The sequence below is a fragment of the Echeneis naucrates genome, chromosome 2, assembly GCF_900963305.1.
Source record: "Echeneis naucrates chromosome 2, fEcheNa1.1, whole genome shotgun sequence".
Taxonomy (NCBI): Eukaryota; Metazoa; Chordata; class Actinopteri; order Carangiformes; family Echeneidae; genus Echeneis; species Echeneis naucrates.
In genome coordinates this window covers 4,567,322-4,587,527 of record NC_042512.1, presented here as the reverse complement: position 1 = coordinate 4,587,527, position 20,206 = coordinate 4,567,322, and the positions used below count along the sequence as shown (strand labels likewise).

The 20,206-nt window shown below is 44.1% G+C and overlaps 18 non-coding genes across 18 annotated transcripts; 8 read left to right on the top strand and 10 right to left on the bottom strand.

The window, feature by feature from the left end:
• The first annotated feature begins 299 nt into the window (after nt 1-299).
• trnak-uuu (transfer RNA lysine (anticodon UUU)) lies at nt 300-372 on the top strand. The gene has a single exon. It is a non-coding gene; the product is annotated as a tRNA-Lys (tRNA).
• Nucleotides 373-1,164: 792 nt separating this feature from the next.
• Nucleotides 1,165-1,252, bottom strand: trnay-gua (transfer RNA tyrosine (anticodon GUA)). Its single transcript is given in 2 exon segments — nt 1,165-1,200; nt 1,216-1,252. It is a non-coding gene; the product is annotated as a tRNA-Tyr (tRNA).
• Nucleotides 1,253-1,632: 380 nt separating this feature from the next.
• trnac-gca (transfer RNA cysteine (anticodon GCA)) lies at nt 1,633-1,704 on the bottom strand. Its single transcript has one exon. It is a non-coding gene; the product is annotated as a tRNA-Cys (tRNA).
• A 2,956-nt stretch (nt 1,705-4,660) lies between these two features.
• trnag-ucc (transfer RNA glycine (anticodon UCC)) lies at nt 4,661-4,732 on the top strand. Its single transcript has one exon. It is a non-coding gene; the product is annotated as a tRNA-Gly (tRNA).
• Nucleotides 4,733-6,552: 1,820 nt separating this feature from the next.
• Nucleotides 6,553-6,626, top strand: trnat-ugu (transfer RNA threonine (anticodon UGU)). The gene has a single exon. It is a non-coding gene; the product is annotated as a tRNA-Thr (tRNA).
• A 741-nt stretch (nt 6,627-7,367) lies between these two features.
• Nucleotides 7,368-7,449, top strand: trnas-uga (transfer RNA serine (anticodon UGA)). The gene has a single exon. It is a non-coding gene; the product is annotated as a tRNA-Ser (tRNA).
• A 1,699-nt stretch (nt 7,450-9,148) lies between these two features.
• On the bottom strand, nt 9,149-9,231 carry trnal-cag (transfer RNA leucine (anticodon CAG)). Its single transcript has one exon. It is a non-coding gene; the product is annotated as a tRNA-Leu (tRNA).
• Nucleotides 9,232-9,867: 636 nt separating this feature from the next.
• On the top strand, nt 9,868-9,941 carry trnat-agu (transfer RNA threonine (anticodon AGU)). The gene has a single exon. It is a non-coding gene; the product is annotated as a tRNA-Thr (tRNA).
• Nucleotides 9,942-10,526: 585 nt separating this feature from the next.
• trnai-aau (transfer RNA isoleucine (anticodon AAU)) lies at nt 10,527-10,600 on the bottom strand. The gene has a single exon. It is a non-coding gene; the product is annotated as a tRNA-Ile (tRNA).
• Nucleotides 10,601-11,574: 974 nt separating this feature from the next.
• On the bottom strand, nt 11,575-11,648 carry trnat-ugu (transfer RNA threonine (anticodon UGU)). The gene has a single exon. It is a non-coding gene; the product is annotated as a tRNA-Thr (tRNA).
• Nucleotides 11,649-13,317: 1,669 nt separating this feature from the next.
• Nucleotides 13,318-13,389, top strand: trnap-agg (transfer RNA proline (anticodon AGG)). Its single transcript has one exon. It is a non-coding gene; the product is annotated as a tRNA-Pro (tRNA).
• Nucleotides 13,390-13,988: 599 nt separating this feature from the next.
• On the bottom strand, nt 13,989-14,060 carry trnaq-uug (transfer RNA glutamine (anticodon UUG)). Its single transcript has one exon. It is a non-coding gene; the product is annotated as a tRNA-Gln (tRNA).
• Nucleotides 14,061-15,011: 951 nt separating this feature from the next.
• On the bottom strand, nt 15,012-15,093 carry trnas-aga (transfer RNA serine (anticodon AGA)). The gene has a single exon. It is a non-coding gene; the product is annotated as a tRNA-Ser (tRNA).
• Nucleotides 15,094-15,574: 481 nt separating this feature from the next.
• On the bottom strand, nt 15,575-15,648 carry trnat-ugu (transfer RNA threonine (anticodon UGU)). The gene has a single exon. It is a non-coding gene; the product is annotated as a tRNA-Thr (tRNA).
• A 1,373-nt stretch (nt 15,649-17,021) lies between these two features.
• On the bottom strand, nt 17,022-17,093 carry trnae-cuc (transfer RNA glutamic acid (anticodon CUC)). The gene has a single exon. It is a non-coding gene; the product is annotated as a tRNA-Glu (tRNA).
• Nucleotides 17,094-17,218: 125 nt separating this feature from the next.
• trnae-cuc (transfer RNA glutamic acid (anticodon CUC)) lies at nt 17,219-17,290 on the top strand. The gene has a single exon. It is a non-coding gene; the product is annotated as a tRNA-Glu (tRNA).
• Nucleotides 17,291-18,743: 1,453 nt separating this feature from the next.
• Nucleotides 18,744-18,815, bottom strand: trnag-ucc (transfer RNA glycine (anticodon UCC)). The gene has a single exon. It is a non-coding gene; the product is annotated as a tRNA-Gly (tRNA).
• A 1,231-nt stretch (nt 18,816-20,046) lies between these two features.
• Nucleotides 20,047-20,118, top strand: trnaa-ugc (transfer RNA alanine (anticodon UGC)). The gene has a single exon. It is a non-coding gene; the product is annotated as a tRNA-Ala (tRNA).
• Nucleotides 20,119-20,206: the final 88 nt, after the last annotated feature.

The window sequence follows — 20,206 nt, the reverse complement described above, 5'->3', positions numbered from 1 at the left end:
GGATACACACACATCCCACTGAACACATTTTACCTCACTATCATATGAAGAAATATCACAAACCAGATGAACTTCTCAATGTGATGATCAGAGAGCCTTTAGATTTCATCTTCATATGAAAGAAACATGTTGGTTTTTTTATGAATATATTTTAATTAGTAAATGGCAGAGAGGCCTTCAGGAAACAGAGAGAGAGAGAGATGAGCTGCAGGATCAACCCCTGGCTGGGACAGGGCTGTTTGTTCAAGTCAAGCTGAAATAATTAATTTAATTTCATCTGAATTTAGCAGCTATCAGAAGCCTGAGTAGCTCAGTCGGTAGAGCATCAGACTTTTAATCTGAGGGTCCAGGGTTCAAGTCCCTGTTCAGGCGGTGCAGCTTCTTCCCTTTAGTGGTTCACATTATAGACTCCACAGCAGTGACAGGTGACACTGATCTATGAAATAATGAAACCATGAGTCTTTCATGTTCGAGGCCCATTTGTGCAGGAAAGATCTTGAGTCTGGCACCTCAGACCACTGAGCCATCCTGACACGTGTGTCAGAAAAGTTAATGCTCGCTTTAAGCACAGCTTCCAACTCTTTTTGAGGGAATTCTACTGGAGATGACAAACCTGGAGGGGAAGCGTGTGTTTGGGGACATCTGGAGAGAATTGGACCTGGTAGACCTCCAAACCAACCTGGGAGGTAATCCAGACAAACCAGGTTCAGTCCAAATAGTTCCAGCTTTGTTGTTGCTTCTGTCAGCAGAACTCAAAGGTATCTGGCAGGACCATGATTGTCTTTTGAGCTTCATTAACAGAGTGCACTCTACTGTGGAGGTCATGACAAAAAAGTGGGAGGAGTCTTTGATCTCTTTGATGTCATTAGAACCTTTGTGACATCACAGAATCAGCATCTCCTTTGATGGTTACTTTGATATTGCATTTCCTCATATGTATAGAGTGGACAAAACCAGGTTGTTTCCATTTTCCAAGGACGGTGAACCTGACTGACGAACTCCCATCACATCGGAAATTGACGCCAGGGGAAACATTTGGGGGCATCAGATTTTTACAGAACAGCATCAACAACTAACATGCATACGTCACACTCTCACATTCACTTCAAATGGATGTGTACCTGGCTGCAGTATCTGGACAAGAGAAAAAGAAAATAAATATTCTCCTTCAAGCCGGATTTGAACCAGCGACCTAAGGATTTCAACGACCAGCCTCTACAGTCCTCCGCTCTACCAACTGAGCTATCGAAGGGATGAAGCTGCTTTCTTGGACCAGTGTATACTGTAATTTTGTGGTTCATGCTGTGTTGAGGAGAGCAGTTGGTGATTTTTTTTGGAATTTCAAACCATCAGCCTGAGATCTACAGCACTCTTTGGATCGGTTCACAGCTGATCGTGAGCTGAGTGTGAGTGTCCGGGCGCTCCGGCTTCTCCGGTGTGTTGAGGGGCCCTTGCTGGCGGTCTGTTCCCCTGAGGTTAGTCTGTGTTGTGCAGGGTGCGTAATAATTTTTGTCTCCCTGTGGACAAAAGTTCAAGAAGGCAGTGGAAGATGATACCAACACCAGGTGGGCTGAAATGAGAAACATCACAGTCAAACAGTTTGTGTTTACATGTGAAAATAAGCAGTTTGGCAGGGGGCACCCAGATTTGAACTGGGGACCTCTTGATCTGCAGTCAAATGCTCTACCCCTGAGCTACACCCCCCATAAGCACACACAGCCCATCACTGCAGATCAGCAGGTCTGACTGAAAACAAACTGTAAAGTATGAACCACAGCACTGCTGGGGTTTGAATGCTTAGGGTGCAAGAGGTCCTGGGTTCAAATCCTCGATGAGTCCTTATGTTATTTCGCCAATATCAGTTGCTGACCATCAGGACTCTTACCAAAGTTTTTGTCCTGTGCAAAGCGGTCAATCACCAAATTTCCATCTGCGCAACAACCACTAAATTACTGTTTCTCTTGTCCAGAGATTGCAAGTAAAAGCTGTAATACAGGAAGTGATGAGCCGGAACTCCACTGAGAGTGAAGCACTGCTGGGGTTTGAATGCAGGATGTCCTGTTTACAAGACAGACAGTTTAGGCAGCTAAGCATCAGTACTGCCAGTTTCTCTGCATTCTGTCTCTGAAACTACGTCTGTGTCGGTCAACACTTGTGTGTCTGAAAAGACTGACTGCCTGATTAGATCGCACACAGGCTCAAAACTTGCACTTCCAGGTGGACAAACCAGGTTGTCTCCATGTCAAGGGAATTTCAGTGTTTCACTGGTAAGATTCAGGTTCCACCGAGATTTGAACTTGGATCGCTGGATTCAGAGTCCAGAGTGCTAACCATTACAGACAGAACACAGACAGAACACTCCAGGATCTCATGGGCAGTCTCAGCTGGGTTCCGGACTTGGTAATGATGTGGGTTCCCTCTCTGGTCCTCTAGTCCAACCATCTGGTTCTGGATCACCTTCTGCAACAAAAGCAGGTAAAGACTGAGTTTCACTTTATTGGTCCAGGTCTTCAGTTTCAGGATAGCCCAACTGGTCTTGGTGCTTCATGAGTTGATGCTCCTCCTGATCCTCCTCCTCTTCTCTGTCCAGACTACAAATACCCCTACACTGGTTCCTGGAGCTCCAGTGGTGGTGCTGGATCACCAAACCTTCCTTCTGGAGGCTCACGTCCTCCCCTGATGCCGCAGCTTGGAGTACCAGTCCAACAGCCCAGCGCTCCATCCAGACCTCTGATGCCTCAGGGTGGAAGCTACGTCAGCCCGGTCCACCATGGACAGAATACTCCAGGATCTCATGGGCAGCCTGGTTCTGGACTTGGTGGTGATGTGGGTTCCCTCTCTGGTCCTCGATTCCAACCATCTGATTTTGTGGTTGATTCTGGATCACCTTCTTGGGACATTCAGCCTGCAGGTGAAGCCCACGTCCAGTTCCCCGACCCCAGCACCTGGCTGCCTTCTCGTTCATTCCCAGACTTCGGCGTCTGGGGCTCCGGCGGCGCAGCAAAGATGGGCTCCAGTGAGACGTCCCCTCTGCTGCCGCCAACCTTCATCGTCCAGCAGAGGAGCGGCTACCTGCGAGCACAAGAAGGCCAGACCCACATGAACTACTCCCCAGAGTACCCTCTGCCCCTCTCTGAGGAACCAGAAGAGCCAACCCAGCTTCCCCCAAAGACCGGGTCCAAAGGAGGTCTACAAAGCTCCAAGCAAGAATCCAGGACCCCTTAAATAAAGAACCTGATCCCGTCTGTTCAATTAAAAATAACAGAATATTTGCTTGTTGGCTCTTTTGGTTTTGTTTCTCAGCTGGTTCCTCAGACGTTGACTTAAACCTCCATGTGACTCTTCTGTGGTGCACTTCCTGACGGTGATTGCTTCAGCTCAAAGGAAAATGAGTTCAAAACTAAAATGAGCTAAAATCACTTTATGTGTGAATAATGCTGGTCAGCTAGAACTGACTAGAACTGCTAGAACTTGAACAGGTTTCTTTGAATGTGCTCCAAGTGATTGGAAATGTCTTACTGAATAACAAAAGTGGTTTGCCAGGTCATTAATGCTGCACATCTTTCTCCCCTCATGTATCGTTGGCCATTCTGCACTTAAGATGTTCTATCTTTGGTCAACTTTCCTGGTCCGTGTCACAGGACATCCTGCATTCAAACCCCACCAGTGCTTCGCTCTCAGTGGAGTTCCTGCACATCACTTAAACAAACTGAGGAAAAACATCAATTCCTGTATTAAAAACTTTACCTGCAGCAGCTGGAGAAGAGAAACTGTGTTTTAGTGGTTGGTGCTGTGTTTAGCAGAAAGACATGTGGTGATTGACCTCTTTTTACAGAAGACAGACCTCAGTAAGAACCCTGGCAGTCAGGGACTTGTGACTGTGACCTCTCGCACTCTAAGCAAGAATCATCCAACGAGCCATTAGCAGCAAGACTTTAATGGCATTCAAAATGTTACACACCGCATTTATGAGATGCTTTGAGTTCAACATGTTCATTCAACATGTTTCCCACCACATTTATCATTCACTAAGACAGTAATGTTTACGGTGGCGTCATAAACATATTAGAACATTTTTAACAAACATGTTTGTTCGTCCACTTATTTGTCCAACTGTTTGTCTGGATCATTTTGTTTATTTTTTTTGTCTGTATCTGTCTGTGTTGCAATGGACAACAGATACACCCTTGACCCCCAGAATCCTCCCTGCAAAGAGGGGGCGCATGGCTGTTGCAATGAAGTTTGACCACATTCTCACTGATGCCAGGGTGAGTAATTATATCATACTTTACCTGAGTATACATGTGGGTGACAGGGAAAATGGCTTTGAATACAGGTCATTGATTAAACTTATCATGCACCTTAGGTCTCAGTCGGTACCCTCACAGATGCATCTACTGGCACCGGATGTGCAATCAAAAGTCAGAGCTAAACTATTCTTTCCACCTACAGCGTTCTAATTCAGTATGTGAGCCTTTGATGGAAATTCAGTCCATAAAAATGGTTGTGCAGCCTGAGTTCAATTCCCAGTCAGGGAAAATGCCTTTCTTTACTGACCCCATGACATAAATATGTTATCATGCACCTGCAGGGTATTCCAAGTAGGAGGTTCAATAAACTCTGAGTCATACAAAAGGGCTGTGATTTTGGCCATTTCCATGCAATGGTGGTATAGTGGTGAGCATAGCTGCCTTCCAAGCAGTTGACCCGGGTTTGATTCCCGGCCATTGCAGTTTCCCTCTGTGTCTACAATTTAACTTTGTGTTTTACGTTTGTTTTCCTTCCTGAGATCCCAAAATCCTGTAGATCTTAGGCCGATGGTGCCAAAGTCCTCCAGCTACAGACCTGTAACCCGTCCTCACCACAGCTGTACATCTGTTACACCCTGTAGTTGTCTCGGGGAAAGGGAAGCTTATTGTCATATAGTGATGGGATGGCTCCATACTCCAGAACATCCCTGTGAACCCGGTCATACACCTTCTCCAGATCAAATCTTCCATGTGTCGACTAAAGTTCCAGTGGATAAGACAAAGCACATCCCTGGGTGGGCTCAAACCACCATCCTTTCAGTGAACAGCCGAACACATTGATAATTGTGTCACAGAGACAGGTGAGGGACAAATTATGTGATAATTCTGTTTAAACTGCTCTAATTTGTTGCCAGATTGGGCTTCTTTTGATGAAATTGGGTTTCGTAAGATGGAAATTGGGCTGCTTTGGAATACATATGGGGCTTTTTGTTTAAATATTGTCAGCAATGTTACAGAACAAACTGTCCCCTGATGGTCAAAGCACATGGTCCAAATAAAGAAATACTGAATCATCTGTACAGGCTGAGTTAGATGTAGATGTTAAACTTAAGTTTAACAGTTTAATGTGCAAAAAGAGAAAAGACAATTGTTCTTACCTGAGCTCCGGTAAGAAATCCCACCACTGCCAGTTTGATGTCTTATCAATGAAAACGAAGCTGAGTGCTGTTGTTCAGACTCATCTAAAAGGATGAGAGCACTCACTGATGATCAGTTACCATTATCAGGGCAGGCATAGGGGCACACCTTTAGTTCCACTTCCAGATCATGGAAGCAATAATGAGAACAGATGATCTGACCCTGATGATTTACCCTGAGATAAACAAGGCTAATCAGTTAATCAGTAGCCTGCAGGGTGGGGACGTTGTCAGCGTCTCCACACCACTTTGGTGGTGTAAACTGATGTGAAAGCGCACATCGCTCTGCAGCTCTCAACAGCGGGTGCTGCCGTAACATTTCAGAATTTCAGATCTTTCAGTTTTTTCTACACAAGACTTTAGCTCTTTGGAGATACGCCAACAAGAGAAGGCCAAAATAAGGAGCTTACAACTCAAATAACAGTTAGTCAGAAAAATATGATGAGCCGAGTCCACTGAGACAAATAACAAAGGATTTTCTTTAGCATAAAATAAACTGTCACATTAATGTCCTGAATGTGCTGTGTGTACATAATGAGGTTCATCAAAACAAAACGCCACACAAGTCAGAACCAGAGGTGGATGATGGAAACCATCCTCTGCTAAGGGGCGCCTCCGAAGAGACTGGAGCCTTAATCCAGCGCCTTGGACCGCTCGGCCACACTACCACTGGGTGGATGGCTAAATTAATGCTGACAAGAGAAAGAGGGGTGACAAAATTTGTAAAGTTTGTACTGTGTTTGGAGGAAGAAAATTTCATGATTTGGCAGGAGTCATGACTTTGTGGGATACTTAGGATGAGGTATCTTCAGCATACAATGAACATTAGTCCCTTTACTGGCGGTAACCCAACCCTTCAGATTATGAGACTGACACGCTGCCTGCTGCACCAACGAGGGCTGGAACCCAGAGTAAGTAAAAGAGTGAGATGGAGGAGAGCTGTCAGTGTTTCAGTATAAACATACATCATACAGCCCTGACCACTGTTGTATCCAGGCAGAGCTGACATTAAAACAATACAAAAAGAAACTCCACCCCTTTATCATCCAACCCAACTGTAGCATGCACATTACAATTCCATCATCACATCCTACAGCTGAGAGAGTGGTGCTGTGGCTTAGTTGGTCAAAGCGCCTGTCTTGTAAACAGGAGATCCTGGGTTCAAATCCCAGCAGTGCCTCATTGTTAATTTTAAGTATTGTTAAAAAAGAAGCGTGAGCAAAGTCCAAGTGAAGCTCCTGCTGGCTATCAGAAGGGGTTTAGAAGTGAAATGTCCTCTTTTTCAGCTGTTATGTTTAAACTGCAAAGTACTTTATGAACTGTTAGAAAGGTTTCTGAGGAGCTCAGTCATCTGGGACAGACTCTGAGTAGAAAAGCTGCTCATTTCTGATGCAGGCTGGGGGGCTCACAGTGGGCAGAGTCTGCAAACTGACGTGAAAGTGCACATCGTTCTGCAGCTCTCAACAGCAGATGATGCAGTGAGCCCCAGGAACCATCCAAGGAGATGCTGATTCTGTGATGTCACAAAGGTTCTAATGACATCAAAGAGATCAAAGACTCCTCCCACTTTTTTGTCATGACCTCCACAGTAGAGTGCACTCTGTTAATGAAGCTCAAAAGACAATCGTGGTCCTGCCAGATACCTTTGAGTTCTGCAGACAGAAGCAACAACAAAACTGGAACTATTTGGACTGAACTGGATTCGAAGCCTTCACTGTCGGTGGTGAACATACAGCATAAATTTAGACATCCATCCAGTGGTAGTGTGGCCGAGCGGTCCATGGCGCTGGATTAAGGCTCCAGTCAATGAAAACTAATCAGCTAATTCGGGCATTTTTTGTCTCCCTGTGAACAAAAGGTCCAATTCTCTCTAGATATCTTGGCTGGAAAATGCTGAGTAATGCTGGCATTGGTATGTGTGGTTGTTGTGGCCGAGTGGTTAAGGCGATGGACTTGAAATCCATTGGGGTTTCCCCGCGCAGGTTCAAATCCTGTCAACAAAGGTTTGTTGTTGTCACAACACGTTCTGGTGTCATGCTTCTTTGTTTTGCTGCCACAGTCCTGGTCATATTGGAGGAACTGTTGGAGTTACTGCCTTCACTCCTGACGTCCAGCACAAGAATCATGCTACATGTTACATCCTGTCCTGTCTGAGTACCCAAAGAACAACTCCAATCTCCTCCTTAAAGTTGCATCTTCATTCTGATCACCTGGCTCCACCCTACATGCAGCTCAAGGCCGGGAAGCAGTGTCACTTTTGGCAAACTATGTGTGTACAAACAAGGATAGAAGGATTGTATTAGTCCTTTACTTCTGATTTACACAGGTACCATCACCACGGCAACATCCTATGGGAGAGTAACATATCCAAACCCCAAACATGATAAACTGCCAAGTTACAAGTTACACGTTTGAAACAGCGTGGGGAATAAGCTGAGATAAATCTTTTTTTGGACAATTTGCTTTTAGTTTGTTCTGTAACATTGCTGACAATATTTACAAGCAGCCCAATTGTCATCTCACCTGCCCAGTGAAGCCAAATCTGGCAACTCTGTTGGTGAGCACAGTCCAAACGAAACCGCTGTTGGCTTTTGGGATGTTGAAGTCACTTGGCTTCACCTCCAACGAAGAGCTAGTCGTATGGAGAATGCTAAGCGAGCGCTCTACCATTTGAGCTAATTCCCCACGCTGTTCCAAAGCATTGTAGCTAAGCTTTGGGAAAACACACTTTTAACAACCTTTGAGTTAATCATGATTCTTGACATTAAATGTGAGAGCCCAAAATCAACAGTCCAATGGTGCTCAACTGTTCTTAAAAACAGTGATGACTCCCCTGTACGCTGGCAACTCAAAGCGATTCATGTCTGGATAGTTGTGTGTGCAGATAGCCAAAGAACTCAGTGAGGGCAGGATGGAAGCACATGTATGGCGGGCATCAAAGGGAGAGAAGCTGATTGACTTTGGAGATCCTGAGCCAAGTCATCTACCAAATTTGGCCACTCTGCGTAAAGCAAAACAAGAGAAAACTGATGAGTCATGACTGGAATCAAACACAAATGCATGTGCACAAGATCCAGTCCAAGAAATGTCACCCTACAGTATGTTTTGATTCAAATGGCTCAGTAGTTAAACAACTGGTGAGACCGAATGGCTCGTCTGGCCATTTCTTCTTTTATCAGTGTGTTATGACAGGGCATAACACCTCTAATGCCACAATGACATCAAAGACTCCTCCCATTTTTTCTCATGACCTCCAACATAGAATGCACATTCACCTCACTTTGGTCTGTTCATGTTGCAGCCTGCTGTTCTTGGTAGAATTATCCTAAATGTCTGACTTTAGATCCATCTTGAATGATCTCTAAATATCCTTGAAACCTGTTGAAGGTCCAGAAAAGACAGACTGTTCTGTGTATTTCCCTGAAAAGTTGCCAGACTGTGTTCACACTTTGATTACTGGCCAATCCTGGATTTTAGTACCTGTGGTTTATCCTTTAGAAGACTATCTTTTTTAATTAATGAGAGATAAAAAGCTATTTAGGAAATGTCAAGGTGCCAAACAAACCAACATTTTCTATGGATGGAGTGGCAATATTTCAACATGTCAAAGGAATTTTGGTCTTTTAAAAGTTCGGGTGGTCAAAAGTAGACCAAAACAACTTTGTCCCCAAACACACCTTGCTGCAGTGGAGAAGCAGTCTCTGTCAGAAGTGGGATTTTAACCCACGCCTCCAGGGGAGACTGCTACCTGAACGCAGCGCCTTAGACCGCTCGGCCATTCTGACTCTGTGACAATTTGATCTACAGAAAGAGGACATGACCTGACTGTGTGTCACATAAATGTATGAATCCAATCTGTTAAAGTGAAGCTGAAATGAATCCTTGTAGCATTAATTGTTCAGCAGCATGACTTGTCATGATACTGAGGTTGTGTCCTGTTTGGGGGTCACCACAGATGAGGAGCTAGTGAGGACAGGCAGCATTATCAATGTCCTCATCTCATCCAGAAGGTTTCATCAGACAGATAATTGATTTAGCTGTCAGGCTCCAGTGTCATGGGAGACATCTGTAGACCATAAGCCATTTAAAAAAAAAATCCAGTTTGATGATGATTGGAAATGTCTGTTTATTGTTTATCACTTGTTAGGATCCCTGTTAGCTGTCACTGAGGCAGCAGCTACTCTTCCTGGGGTCCAAATGAAAATGCACATCTGCAGTCAAACAGGCTCACAAACCACTTTACCATCAACCTCAACTGTATACACATTACACTTCCATCACCAGATCCTCTGTATATAGATGAATGTTGCAGTGCTGCTGTGGCTTAGCTGGCCAAAGCACCTGTCTTGTAAGAGTCATAATGGTCAGCTACTGATGTTGGAATATTTTAAGATCCTCTGTACATTTCGGTGCATCAGAGTGGTGCTGTGGCTTAGTTGGTCAAAGCGCCTGTCTAGTAAACAGGCGATCCTGGGTTCAAATCCCAGCAGCACCTATTTTAAGGTTGTTGAGATAAACTCATGTAACTTCTTCTGCAGGAGTTCCATTAAAACTCTCTGACCAATCAGGTAACTGCAGAGTCTTCATGTCTCCCTTTGGAACATCCTGCAGTCGATGGTGCCAAAGTCCTCCAGCTACAGACCTGTAACCCGTCCTCACCACAGCTGTTCATCTGTTACACCCTGTAGTTGTCTCGGGGAAAGGGAAGCTTATTGTCATATAGTGATGGGATGGCTCCATACTCCAGAACATCCCTGTGAACCCGGTCATACACCTTCTCCAGATCAAATCTTGGGGTTCCACATGTGCACTATAATTCCAGTGGATAAGACAAGTCAATCACAATCACAATTTTTATCAGTTTTTAGGGTGTGGGGGTTAAGAACATCTGAATTAGTTTGAAAGTCACAATTGTTACCTTAACCTTAGCATTTAAAGAAACGCCCTGAGTCATCATCAGCAAACACCAGCTGCTGTTTTCACCCAGGTGGCTGTAACATGGGTTCAATGTGTGACTGTGGTGTTGTCAGTGAAAAGGCTTCTGTTACAAACTCCTGAACTACTTCAAGGACTCTGCAGCTGGCCAGTATGGGGATTGAACCCATGACCTTGGCGTTATTAGCACCACGCTCTAACCAGCTGAGCTAACCGGCCTGCTTGGATGCTTCTAAGGCTTATTATAAAAGTATACAGAATAAATAGCAGCTTAAACTTTTTGGAAAATTCAGCACGCCAGCATCGGCTGCTGGCTTAGCATGTATTTGTATCAATAAGCCTCTCAGCTGTTCTGAGTGGTGACAGTGGGGCAGCCTTTGTGTTTACATCTCAATCACATGTGATTTTGGAAATTCTCCAAAACAGCTTCAAAGGAGGAGTTTCATTCTGTGAGTATTGTGACATCATCAGTCCAGAGTGATTTCTGTGTGTCTGCGCTCATCCATTTGAAGGGAACGTGAGAGAGTGTGTATGCATCTGTGTCATGTGGGAGATCAATGAAAGACGGGAAATGCCTTTGATCTCCAGTGATGTCACACAGTCTCATTGTGGAGTTATTAGTTGCAGCAGCACCAGCAGCTTCCTTCGACAGCTCAGTTGGTAGAGCGGAGGACTGTAGAGGCTTACAGCTGAAATCTTTAGGTTAAGTCGAGTGGTTAAGGCGATGGACTGCTAATCCATTGTGCTCTGCACGCGTGGGTTTGAATCCCATCCTTGTTGGTGTTCAGCTGGCTTTAGTCTGTCTGAGTTGTACCCTGCTGTTGAGCAGGTTGAAATGTGGTGATTGCACTTTTTTAACAGGAGACAAACTTTGGTAAGAGTCATGATGGTCACTACACTACAGAAACTGCATGCACTCATTCATTTGAAGCGACCGTGAGAGTGTGACGTATCCATCTGTGTCGCGTGGGGCATCAATGAAAGGCAGGAAATGCCTTTGATCTCCAGTGACGTCACACAGTCTCGTTGTGGAGTTATTAGTTGTTGATTCTGCAAAAATGGTCCATAGAAGTCTAATATCACCGAAACATGTCAACCAGACAGTGTTCAAGGATTTGAGGTTGAAACCACTAAATTCTCATTATTAACTAAAGCTGTGTCTGTTATATCTATAACATTTAACACTACCAACAAGGCGCTGCTGGGATTTGAACCCAGGATCTCCTGTTTACAAGACAGGTGCTTTGACCAGCTAAGCCACAGCACCACTCTGAAGTTCATGTATATACAGAGGATCTGTTGATGGAAGTGTAATGTGTATACTGCAGCTGAGGTTGATGGTAAAGTGGTTTGTTTTAATGTAGGAGTGCAGCGTTTGGATGCTCCAATCAGTCCGAGAAGGGTTTCCACATGTATGGATTCCCCAAGAACCATGAGGGCTGGAAAACGTGGTGTGTGTGATTGTGTGTGTGTGTATACAGATACAAATGCTAATAAAGATAGCAGGCCTTCTTCTGCTGTGTTGCCGTTATTTTGGCCTCCATGTGCGATCTTCATCCTCTTTGGCATGATGTTTGTGTTTGTCAGTGTGTTTCGCTGTAGTCCTCCTGTGCATGTACTGTGATGTGACTCTGTCTGCCAGCTGGTATTTACATGGAATTATGGGGAGCCAGTGACATCGCAGTCACTTCAAAGGCAACTGAATCATTTCAAAGGCGATGGAATCTTGTCCCAGTAATGTCTTATAGAGCAGAAGACAGAGTTTTGTTTTTTAATTATGTATTATATTATCTTCTACCCACGTTCATTATTCTAATGGACCACTAGTGTGCAGTTACAGTCTATTGGTGTAACACATCATGGATTCTAGGTCTCCCACATGAATGCCTTTTATACCAGGCATTGCTACTTAAAGCTGAAATGAGAGTGAAAAAAATATGCAGGAAATTTCAAGTTGTTAAGTCCCTTCACCTGTAATACACCACTGACCAACCAAGAAGGAACTGGAACCCTCAGTTTTCTGATCCGAAGACAGAGGCCTTGTCCTTTATTAATTCTTCAAAGCAGCTTCAAAGGAGGAGTTTCATTCTGTGAGTACTGTGACATCATCAGGTGATGTATCAAAGGCAGCAGCTCTTCAGACTCACAAATCACTTCAAACCTTTGAGGAAGGTCATCCTGCATTCAAACCCCAGCAGAGCTTCACTCTCAGTGGAGTTCCTGCTCATCACTGAAACAAACTGATGAAAACCATCACTTCCTGTATTACAGCTTTTACCTGCAGTATCTGGATAAGAGGAACAGTAATTTAGTGGTTGGTGCTGTGTTTAGCAGAAGGAAATTTGGTGACTGACAGGTTTTCACGGAAGACAAACTTTGGTAAGAGTCATAACAGCGTGTGACATGTTCTCTCCTCTTTTCCTTTAGACTCCATACAGGCTATTAACGATGACTTTTTTGTGTGTTTTTTGTTCTAAATGTGTGTTCAGCATCAGTACTGCCAATTTCTCTGCAGTTTGTCTCTGAAACCACGTCTGTGTCGGTGAACACTTGTGCTCTTCATAGTTGTGTGTCACTTTCTCAAAGGTTTGATGTCGGTATGCACAATGTATCAGCTGATGCTGGTAATTCTGTAACACATCAGCATCAGTCCGATGAGTAAAACGGCCAATATCAACAACCGATGTTTATTTCTGTGTAGTTACCGTTTGTGTGTATGTTTCAGGAGGGGGAGGGGGATTTGGCCACGCGGAGTTTGTTTGGGCATGTCATTTGGCATGGCATGGCATTTCACAGATTTGAGCTTAAATGGAGCAGACTTGAGCTCCCTGCACTCTTGTTGTGTTCTAATATGTCTCTGACTCCCCCTTAAACATTACGGTCTTCCTGTATGATAAATGCTATGCAACATGATGATTGCCGGACAAACGCCGCGTGGCTCGTTGGTCTAGGGGTATGATTCTCGCTTAGGGTGTGAGAGGTCCCGGGTTCAAATCCCGGACGAGCCCATCTGTTGGGTTGCAGTCATTAGTGGTGCGAACTGTTACACTATGGAGCTGTGTGAGGTTTGCTGTCTGGTTGTTAGTTGCAGTATCTTGGCAACTGAAGCAAGAGCGATGGTAATTTTGTGGAATCCTCACTGACAGATCATATGGGAAATGACTGTACGAGCCAATGAAGCTGAACAGAGAGGCGATCCCTGATCATCACCTCACATAAGAAGCATGTCACATGTTTTTCCAACACGTTCTCACTCTCTATTGTAGAGGAAGGAAACACAAATGGGAAACAAAACACTCAGTCACACTCATGGAGCCTAAATCAAATGAACATCAGATTGAGACAGGAAACCTCAAAGGTTTGGAGGAGAGAAGAGTATGTGACCATGACTGTCCTGTGAGCTTCATTCACAATATGACATGTCCTCTACCACTGAGCTACATCCTCTTTGGACCTTTACTGAACCCCAGAGGCTCTGAGCTGCTGCAGCAGGTGAAAAGAGAAACTGTTTCATGAAGCCTCCTCTCTGCTCAGGGGTGGATCACTGTTTTGGGTGGAGTGGAGTTACTGTTATATGTAGTCACTATCCCACAAAATCAGAAGACAGAGGTTCCACCGAGAGTTGAACTCAGATCACTGGATTCAAAGTCCAGAGTGCTAACCATTACACCATGGAACCACAGGACTGTTAGTTGATCTTTATCAAAGGCGCTGGCTCGAGGTTCCAGTGTCAAGGGATGTCATTGATGGAGCCAAACCGTCTCCAATCTGTCTACAAGCCTGAAGCCAGGGTCTGTTACATGAACACGACATGCTGATGTTCACACAGTTGTGCTGTCCTTTTCCTCGACTTTGGTTTCACCAGAACCATGAAATATTGTTTGAGAGTTTGTGGAAAAGAAGTGGAAGAAGTGGAAAAGATCCTTCTTGACGACAGTGTTATGTTTTGCCTACATCAGAGCTAAAGATACAAATAAAAGAATCTAAATCGGCTTTTATTTTGAAATGCTTGTGTGGTGCGACAGCTCCTGTTCTTTCTGTAGCTCAAAGCGTTAAGGAGTTCAAACACAGCAAAACATGTTAAATGATAAAAATAAAGATTTGAAGAAGGAATGAAAATAAAAGTGATGAACTGTGGATGGCGGCCTGCTGTAGATCTGACTGAACAACGATACAGAAACCTTTATCCTGTTGAGAGCTACAGAGCGATGTGCGCTTTCACATCAGTTTACACCACCAAAGTGGTGTGAAGACGCTGACAATTTCCCCGCCCTGCAGGCTACTGATTAACTGATTAGCCTTGTTTATCTTTAGATCAGTACCCAGCACACAGGAGGACTCTGTGGCGCAATGGTAGTGCGTCTGAGCCCAGATCAGAAGGTTGCGTGTTCAAATCACGTCAGGATCAGATCATCTGTTCTCATTGCTTCCATGATCTGGAAGTGGAACTAAAGGTGTGCCCCTCTGCCTGCCCTGATAATGCTAACTGATCATCAGTGAGTGCTCTCATCCTTTTAGATGAGTCCGAACAACAGCACTCAGCTGTGTCATATTTTAAGGCTGTGCAGATTACAGAGATTCTCAAATATGCTTGGGAACATGTGAAACTTGGTCCATGAAAACAACCAACCGTTGTTGACAGGATTTGAACCTGCGCGGGGAAACCCCAATGGATTTCTAGTCCATCGCCTTAACCACTCGGCCACAACAACCACACACAACAAAGCTCTGCACGCGTGGGTTCGTAATCCCATCCTTGTCGGTGTTCAGCTGGCTTTAGTCTGTCTGAGTTGTACGCTGCTGGTGGGCAGATTGAAATGTGGTGATTGCCCTTTTTTAACAGGAGACAAACTTTGGTAAGAGTCATGATGGTCACTACACCACAGAAACTGCATGCACTCATTCATTTGAAGCAAACGTGAGAGTGTGACGTATCCATCTGTGTCGCGTGGGGCATCAATGAAAGACAGGAAATGCCTTTGATCTCCAGTGACGTCACACAGTCTCGTTGTGGAGTTATTAGGTGTTGATTCTGCAAAAATGGTCCAGTGCGGTGAAATGGTCCATAGAAGTCTAATATCACCGAAACATGTTAACCAGACAGTGTTCAAGGATTTGAGGTTTAAACCACTAAATTCTCATTATTAACTAAACCTGTGTCTGTTATATCTATAACATTTAACATTATGCACAAGGCACTGCTGGGATTTGAACCCAGGATCTCCTGTTTACAAGACAGGTGCTTTGACCAGCTAAGCCACAGCACCACTCTGAAGTACATGTATATACAGAGGATCTGGTGATGGAAGTGTAATGTGTATACTGCAGCTGAGGTTGATGGTAAAGTGGTTTGTTTTAATGTAGGAGCAAAAGTTGAACAATATGGAGACTTTACTTGGGACGGTTGTCATTGGAAGCTTGTTCACATTGTGAAGCTTTTAAATGCAGTTTATTTTACTGAGGACAAAGAAAAAGACCAATTCACTTGTAGAGCTGCTGGTAAAACAGGGACAGTCTGAGATTGCTCGGACATCCTGACTGCACAAAAGAGAGAAATTTCTGGATTCCTGATCCAACAAACATTTGGCTCCTGGCCCAGTTTGGTTCTGTCTGCAGAACTCAAAGGTATCTGGCAATTAATTGCGACTTTCACTTTGTGGTGGCCTTTGTCAGTCAGCACTGCCTCAACGAGTAGCACCTCGTGAATTCAACAGCCAAGTCAGTGCTGAGGTAAGTTAAAGTCTTGTGGAGAATGTGGGCATCGATCCCACTACTTCTCACATGCTAAGCGAGCGCTCTCCCATTTGAGCTAATTCCCCTGTACTGGCATGCAAGCTAACATTTGCCACTGTAAAAATGCTCCTTTAACAACCTCTGAGTTCACCATCAACAGGTTTCAAAGATGGAATCGCAGGCTGCAACAGGAAAAGTTCTGCATTTCTGCAGTTCTGCAGTTCTGCCGAACACAATCAGTCAGCGTGTTCGGCTGTAGCTCAGTGGTAGGACGTTCACCAAAACAAAAGGCCACTCAAGGCAGAACATGCCTCATACATGCTTTGCATGCTTTGCATGTATGAGGCGCTGGGTTGGCCTCTGACGATCATGACTCTGACTAAAGTTTGTCTCCTGTTAAAAAAGGGCAATCACCAAATTTCCATCTGCTCAACACAGCAACAAACACTAAACTACTGTTTCTCTAGTCTGGAGACTACAAACCACCTCAGCATGCAGCGACCTGGACTGTGTGTGAATAGACGGATAGTTAACTGCTACATTAATGTATCTATCAGCAATGAAGGAGAGAGTCGTCGGCCACCTCGTCATGTTTGTTGTCAATTTGTTGTTAACAACAACTTGTTATTTTAATCAAATTATGTACTAGACCGTAACTTCATTGTGAAGTTTTGACGTGAGTTAAAAAAAGAGGCCAAAACATTAGAGAACTTCATTCTCTGTTTGTTTTTCCACAGAGGAAGTGAAGTCACACACCACATGATGTTTCTCTTTCCTGCTCCTCGTTAATAAAGTGGACAGTATCTCTGCCTGTCACACAGAAGACTTCAAACCTTCAAACTACTGATGCACCGATATGAAATTTTTTATGATATGTTGTTTTTTATCAATATCTGTTAAAAGCATTTTCCCTGACCGGGAATCGAACCCGGGCCGCGGCGGTGAGAGCGCCGAATCCTAGCCACTAGACCATCAGGGAGTGTATGGATACTAAATGTTGACTGAGTGACTAAGCAGGATAATATGGAGCAGTAATTTCAGTAATTTCCAACACCGTGGAGATGATGTTTAGAACTATACGAGGCCCCATCAAGGCAGCATCTTTCCCTGATGGTCTAGTGGCTAGGATTCGGTGCTCTCACCGCCGCGGCCTGGGTTCGATTCCCGGTCAGGGAAAGTGTTTTTACTGAAAAATACAGGTGATTGGAAAATTGAATTATTTTGAACTCTCTCGAAATAGCTTTGAAACCTGTTGATGTTGTTAAAGCAGCCTTTTCTATAATTACTGAAGTGTGCTTCGACAAACACAAAATCTTTCCCAGATGATCACATCCACTTTGACAGAAAGTGGATGTGGCGGTTAAAAATAACACTAATCTCGAGAAAAGACTGCAACCTGAACACCCCGAGCAGAGTGGCGCAGTGGAAGCGTGCTGGGCCCATAACCCAGAGGTTGATGGATCGAAACCATCCTCTGCTATTTATACATACTGCTACATATACACACTGGATGTCCCATCATGAGACATGACTTTTTCAGCAGCACTGATTAACAGGAAGACATGGAGAATTTTGTCTGTCATATCTATAATATTGATCATTGTAACCTACAGCTGATGAAAACCCAAAAGTAGTTTGTTTCTACAACATCTGACCTGAGCAACAAGGCTCTTTGACCAACTAAACCACAGCACCACTCTGATGTACAGGGATGTATTTTGGATCTGAAAATACCCCCAACATACGTGGCTGACCATCATGAGTCTGAACAAGGTTTCTTTAGCATAAAATAAACTGTCACATTAATGTCCTGAATGTGCTGTGTGTAAATAATGAGGTTCATCAAAACAAAGTCAGAACCAGAGCTCAGGCTGTTGGTACACAAACAAAGAAAGGCATACTTGTGGATTCACAAGATTATATCAGGATCTGACCTTTTCCTGTTCCATCAGTAACCATCAAAGGAGATGCTGATTCTGTGATGTCACAAAGGTTCTAATGACATCAAAGACATCAAAGACTCCTCCCACTTTTTCTCATGAACGCCACCATAGAGTGCTGCCTGCTGCAATAATGCTGCCTTTAATAGAAGTTTAGGAACATTTCATGAAAGAATACATTTTGATGACAATTGGAAATGTCCGTTTATTGTTTATCACTCGTTAGGATCCCTGTTAGCTGTCACTGAGGAAGCAGCTACTCTTCTACTACAAGGACTATGATGAGGCAGTGGCCATTGATAATGCTGCCTGTCCTGCTGAATTTAGGTCACCTGCACGTTTGGCAACAGTCAGAGCTCCATACACAATAACAGTACACTGACACTGAATGTTCCTTTACATTATGAGACATGACCTTTAGCTGGAAAATGTCTCATGAAAGACACATGTGAAGTCATGCAAACTTTGAGCCTCTGTGCGATCTAATCAGGAAATCTTTGCGTACTCACGTTGATGGGCTAATTTTTCAGCAAATGTTTTGGCAAATTTTTGAGCTTTTGTGGTTGAGTAATTGTGGTTGCCTGAACACTCTGGCTTTATGTTGCTTCCCTTTGGATGGATGCAGACAAAGTTCCATGACTGTGAATAATGTAGAGAAAAGACTAACCTTCCTCTGGCAAAAGTTAAACTGCAATGGCCGGGAATCAAACCCTGGTCAACTGCTTGGAAGGCAGCTATGCTCACCACTATACCACCATTGCATGTGAAGGTGCAAAATCACAGTCCTTTTTTAATCAAACTGGTTATGGGAACTCACATGGCTGGATTTATGACCGAACATTATCCACACTTTAAATGAATCAAAGTAAACTCATCATCCCTCAACAGAGGCCTCAGATATGTCTTTCCTTCTTTCGTCCTCTGGTGGAGGCCACTAGAGGTGAAAAAAATTCCAAATGCCAATTCCAAAAGAGACAATATTTCTTCCTTGCTAAGCGTCACACCATGGAACCACAAGGATGCAGCTGAGGGTCTGCTGATGGTGTCCTGAGGTGACACCAGTTTGTAGTCTGTAATATAATACAGACTGGAGTATAACAGACTGTCACTTATTTAGTTACCTGTTTTGTCTCAGCAAGAATTTGGTTCAGGTGTCATCAGAGGAAATGACATGATGAACAGCAAACAATGTTTGTTGCAAGGATCATGTAGATCTGCATACTGTAGAGTATCATCAACATCACAGGTTGGTAACATCACGAGTGGGTAGGCTATTGCCTTAGTATGTATTTGTATCAATAAGTGACCGACACAGATGTGTTTTCAGAGACAGACTGCAGAGAAACTGGTACGTTGGCATGATCACAGTGATCATGGCTGCTGATTGATGTGTCTGCTGGTGGGTGTGTTGATCAGTATGCGGGGAGTGTTCATTAGCCAATCAATGACCAGTGTCGGCTGGAACATGTCACACGCTGTTATGACTCTTACCAAAGTTTGTCTTCTGTGAAAAGCTGTCGGTCACCAAATTTCCATCCATTCCATTCCATTCATCCAAATATATTCTTTAATTAAATGTTCCTAAACTTCTATTAAAGGCAGCATTATTGCAGCAGGCTGCACTCTATGGTGGAGGTCATGAGAAAAAAGTGGGAGGAGTCTTTGATCTCTGTGATGTCATTACAACCTTTGTGACATCACAGAATCTGTGTCTGAGCTGTGTCTCTTTTGTACTTTATTATAGATGACAGAAAAAAACTCCAGATAAGAAGCAGCTGTACATGCAGTGACTAGTTCTCCTGCTCAGGTATCGTCTCTCAGGGCATCATGTGTTGTCTTTGTGTGTCTTTGTGTCTGATGCTTCACAGCTCACAGGCCAAAGTACGGGCTGGCTTTCATGGCTCACATGTACAGATGAGTTACCTCAATGTAAGTATCATAGGTACAGCACAGCTAAAGCTGCTAAAACTGCTAAAGCTAGCACACCATCCAGGGGATGTAGCTCAGTGGTAGAGCGCATGCTTTGCATGTATGAGGCCCCGGGTTCAATCCCCGGCATCTCCATTGTTGATAATGAAGCACATTGTCAGGAGGGACACGTCACAGGCTCCAGTGGAGCGTTAATTGAGGGATCAGATTTTTGGAGAGCAGA